At 35.8% G+C, this 5,404-nt stretch overlaps 1 long non-coding RNA gene and 1 pseudogene across 1 annotated transcript; one reads left to right on the top strand and one right to left on the bottom strand.

The window, feature by feature from the left end:
- The first annotated feature begins 150 nt into the window (after positions 1 to 150).
- LOC111475359 lies at positions 151 to 1,689 on the top strand. Its single transcript, XR_002716453.1, has 2 exons — positions 151 to 244; positions 1,131 to 1,689. It is a non-coding gene; the product is annotated as an uncharacterized LOC111475359 (long non-coding RNA).
- Positions 1,690 to 2,208: 519 nt separating this feature from the next.
- On the bottom strand, positions 2,209 to 4,713 carry LOC111475357 (annotated as a pseudogene).
- Positions 4,714 to 5,404: the final 691 nt, after the last annotated feature.

The following is a 5,404-nucleotide window of genomic DNA, read 5'->3' as shown; positions in this document are numbered from 1 at the left end:
AAAAAAAAAAAAAAAAAAAAAAAAAAAAAAAAAAAAAAAAAAAAAAAAAAAAAAAAAAAACTCCATTTGTTCTGTATGAACATGGGGGAGTGCTAGTAATAACTAATTGTCTTCAGTGACCTGTTCTCTTTAAGGTTTGGTATTTTTATTTTATTTATTAATTATTTTCTTTTTTGTTATCCAGTCTTGCGCACTCAGAGTTATCGAGCGTGTTTTATGACAAGGTTCTCGTTCTATCTGCGGGGTATGTAACTCTTCTTCATATACCTTCTTTGCCCTCAATTTTTTTTTTCCCTAAATTATAGACTGGAGATGTAGAGAACTGGACCTATTGATGCACCTAAATGGTAGGCCGCATTATGCAGCTGTTGTGCTTTTAGAGCATTCTATATAATCATCTAAGCTGGTGGTAGTGAATGGTAATTACCAATTGTTGCATTATCTAGGAACTCTGGTGTGAGAAAAACTATAAAATCTTTAGGGTGAAAGAGAACTTTAGCGATATTTGGTCTCAAGATTCTATGAACTCTGGTGTGAGAAAAACTATAGAATCTTTAGGGTGAAAGAGAACTTTAGTCTCAAGATTCTATGAACTCTGGTGTGAGAAAAACTATAGAATCTTTAGGGTGAAAGAGAACTTTAGCGATATTTGGTCTCTTGTTAGATTCTATGTTTCTCATTGGAGATCAGAAACTGTCTTTTCGTAATTACTCGTTAAGTCTTATTTAACTCGATTGGAGCTCCATTTTGGAGCTTGTGGTAACTTCCCCTTTTTTTGCAGCTTCTTTTTTTGTAACAGTCCAAGCCCACCGCTAGCAGATAGTCCTATTTGGATTTTCCCTTTTGGGCTTCCCCTCAAGGTTTTTAAAACACCTCTACTAGGAAGAAGTTTCCATACCCTTGTAAAAAAATGATTTTCGTTCTCCTCAAAATGGGATCTCACATATTTTTTCTTTTATGCCTTTATATTCTTTCATTTTTATCGATGAAAGCTCTAAATGGGATCTCACATATTTTTTCTTTTATGCCTTTATATTCTTTCATTTTTATCGATGAAAGCTCTGTTTTGCATTAAAAAAATTCCCAACGGTTATAACATAACATTAACAAAACATTTTATTTCCTCTTAGGTTCAACAACATTGTAATCTTAATAGTAGGCATCATTGTTTTCATTTTCGCTACCGTTGGTGTGTTGCTGTTGATGGAGACTTTAAGTGCTTTCCTTCACGCACTGCGTCTTCATTGGGTCGAGTTCCAAAACAAGTTCTACGAGGGAGACGGCTACAAATTCCTTCCTTTCTCATTTGCATTGCTAGATGAAGATGATGAATAATAATATTCAGTTTCAATATGAACCCCATGAGAGAAAAGCTCTGTTTTGGTTTGGTTTGTGCACAGAAGTGGTTTGTATTGATTTTTTAATTTAAATATGGTAAGGTAATTGCCACTGCCATTGCTCTTGTTGAGGAGTGCCCAAGCCTGAGGTTTTGGGCATTAGCACTAGTTCTTTTTTAATGGAAAATAAACTGGGTTCTTAGACAGGCCCCAGTGTCTTTATAAGTGGTATCACCGATGAGCTAGTGTAACAGACAAGGTTATTGAGTCAGTCTCCCTTATATTTATAGGCATTTATGCCTGCGAACATTTATGAAATCAAATGAAGAGGATCGAACAATTTCTTTGTACTCTTTCATATTTGATGAATTTGGTTGATCGTATCATTTTCTATTTCATCCATTATTTCATCCATTTCAATTCTATACTCGAAATTGCGATTAGATCTATTTATCAATTGGTTTACTATGTTTTTTTAATGTACCTATAGGTATAGGTATAGTTCTAAATTATTCCCGAGAGGTCCAAACCTTAGTAGTTTTCATTGCTCAATAAAACTATTCTCTTCATAAAAATGAACAAATAAATATTTCATTAGGGACTAATAAATATTTCATTTTTGATTCATCCAGAGAGTTGGAATCCTATATTCCACAATTATTTTTATCCAATCGGTAGTAATCAATAGCAAGGGTAGTTATTTCATTTTCGATTCATCCCCAAGAGTTGGAATACTATATTCCACAATTATTTTTAAGTATTCCACAATTATTTTTGATCCAATCCGTAGTAATCAAATAAAAGGGGCAGTTATGTACCAATTTAAATCTCTTCCATTTCATTTAAAATGTGATAGTATAAGAAGGGAATGTACATGAACCAGATTCTTTTGGTTTCTTGGCATATTTTATGGAACAGGAGAACAATAATGAATCCAATAAGAATAAGGAAAGAAAGAAAAGGAGGGACCTAAAGGCTTAGAATTCACACATTTTCATAAATTACAGGGTTAAGAGAGATCCAATTTACTGACCTGCTGCTGCAATTGGGGTATGAACAGCTGCAACAGTTGAGACCAAGGAATCAACTCCACAAATATTCCTTCCTCTGCAGATTCTGTAGTATCCATTTTCTCCCCATGAGTTTTTGATGATCCAATAGTCAGCTGAGCCATAACCCACCAGCAAAACTCCATGTTCCAACCGCTTTGAACATATGAATGGACAAGATACTCCACCTATATATGACTGCATGAACACCGCATTGATAGCAACTGCATTGTGGTAAAAAAAAAAAAAAACCAGAATTTAGCTGCTGATTCTAGTTAGATCCATATTGGATGTTCTTAAGGACATATGGAATCTGTATCAGAATAATGAAAGTTAAATGATTTGATGGGGTATTTTACTTGCAAGTGAGCCATTTTCCACCAGATTTTCAGCAATTTGGTCCTCATCAAGTGAAACAACACTGAAATTGGCAACTGATGCAGCAGCGATCTTGGACCTGTCAAACTTACAGGCTTCACGATTGCAACCAACTTTTAATGTGTATTCAAATGGCGATCTTGGACCTGTCAAACTTACAGGCTTCACGATTGCAACCAACTTTTAATGTGTATTCAAATGCACTGTTCATCGAGCCACCATTGCAACCAGAGTCACAGGAACCAGCTCCCTCTGGATCACACTGCCGTGTGCAGAAGATATATGCAGAATTTATAAAATGCAAGTTCAAAGGTTTCAGAATAGTATCACTAAAGAGGAAACAGACGTATGGCATGGATTCTCCTTCAACCATAGCCTAATGGTTAATATCATCTTCCCATACATCTTTTAATCATTCAAAATTGATTTTACACCTTTAAATTCAAGTTGAATACAATTCAAACTGATTTTGAATGATTCAAAGCTTGTTTTAGAATGATTTTGAACATCAGTTCCAAACATGCCCTCATTACACCTATGAATAATAGCTTCTGATTTTGCACAAATCACATAAATTTTGTGAGAAACAAGATTAGCAGCCATCATCATGAAAACAAGAGAAATAAACAAACCAAGCAATCACCAGAATAATCCTGGCTAGTGATTGAAAAAATTAACAGTAACCCAAGACAACAATCAATGAAAGCTGGGAGAAAATTCAAGAGTTGATTATGTGAGATCCCACGTCGGTTGGGAGGAGAGAATCATTCTTTATAAAAGTGTGGAAACCTCTCTCTAGCATAGGCGTTTTAAAAGCCTTGAGGGAAAGTCTGAAAGGGAAAGCTCAAAGAAAACAATATATGCTAACTGTGGGTTTGAGCCGTTACAGATTAAGATTCCCGACATCCACAAGAAATGAATCACTTTTTAAATTCAAATAAAGTTATGACATAGCTATCAAGATCAATTTATACGTGGGAGTGAGAAGAACAGAGCAATTACAAAGCTAGAAGGAAGGGAACCTCGTGATCACAATCTACCAGCTGCTGTTCGCTTAAGCTAACAAGTTCCCCTGTCGCAAGGAAGTTAACCTTCTAGGGCACCGGTTGTACTGAAACTCCAGCAGGATCCGCAAGATCCCTGATCGAATGTAGATGTTCAAAGCTGATTTTAGACTTTTAAACAACCCCAAATGGTAAGATAGCAGATAATTAGAAAGAAATTGCTTTAGAATACAATCAGCTTCTTGTAAAATATCTATATATGCTGTAAGAACTAGGGATGAAGACACAAGTATAAGTGCATTTCAGATCTACAATTGTCCTCCAAACTTCCACAGATTAAAATTCGTTCAAAAACAGAAATCATAGGTAACCAAATGAAATAGGCGTATCCTACAGAAAGGAAGAATAAGAACAAGAATCAAAACACGCCTAGAACTTCAAAGATCGCAATTAAACGGGAGATTGAGATATAGTACGGTACCTGATTTTTTACAGCAGTTAAAACACTACGTTCTCTCCAATCAAAATGAATCGGAAGATTCTCCGTAGGAAGAATCGGAGCCGCATTAGTATGAACAGGAAGCCTGAGACGATTTCTTTGGAGCCCTAGAAAGGCCTCCCTAAACTGGGAAGGAATCAAATCGGAGAACTGAGTGACGCCATGAATGACGGATGGATCAAATGACTGATGCGCAGCGCCTGTCGCATATTAGCCTTGAAGATCTTAAGCCTAAGATCGTGCTCTTCCTCGGTGGCATATGATTTCCCGAACCTTCGCTGGAAGAGCGAAAAATGATGTTCCGCTCCGAGAGAGTGACGCTTGAAATCTCCATCGTCGATAACTTGACGAATCAGCGTATCGCCGATAGAATGCGATGAGGCCAAAGACTCCGATGAGCAGAGGGTGGCGGCGGTGGCGGCGAACAAAAAGAAACTCCGATCCATGTGATTCTAGCGGTCCTTTTAAAGGATAAATTTCCAAACACGGTCTTGTATGGTCAGTCATTTTCGATGCGATTTATGACCGTAGATTCAGAAGATCCCGTGGGTCCCACTAAAATTCAACGGTGTGGATTGGTTAACGTCAGCGATATCCAATTTCCCGCCATTTTCAGTTAGTTCGTTAATAAATGTGGGGACGGATTCCCCTAAATTTAGGGATAACTTTTTTATTTGATTTAATTCGAATTTTTGGTTACAATTATTTAATTTTTCCATTTTCTAATTCTATATTTTGGTCGGAAGTTTCTCAAACTCAAATCTAAAACTATTTTCATTCTCAAATTTTAAAAATATTTATTTTATTTATTAAATCTTCCGATAATAATGTGAACATCACTCAACAGTAATTAATATGTACTTTTTTTTAAGCCAGATGTTCAAATTTCGATATTCTAATTGTTATACTAAAAAAATAATAGTAAGTTGAAGAATAGTACAGTAATTGTTATACTAGAAAAATAATAGTAAGTTGAAGAGCAGTACAGTGGAAACGTAAACTAACTCTAGTCCAAACAAACATGTCGTTGAATAGGTTCATTAACCCAACCTAGTATTTGCTTGATTCACCGTGAATTACACACAGCCTCTAATTATTTATCTGATAAATTGATAAATCAAACATTCTCGACCCACC

The sequence above is a fragment of the Cucurbita maxima genome, unplaced genomic scaffold, assembly GCF_002738345.1.
Source record: "Cucurbita maxima cultivar Rimu unplaced genomic scaffold, Cmax_1.0 Cma_Scf01314, whole genome shotgun sequence".
NCBI classification, from domain to species: domain Eukaryota; kingdom Viridiplantae; phylum Streptophyta; class Magnoliopsida; order Cucurbitales; family Cucurbitaceae; genus Cucurbita; species Cucurbita maxima.
Note: the sequence above shows the minus strand (reverse complement) of the source record. Positions and strands in the feature narration are given on the sequence as shown.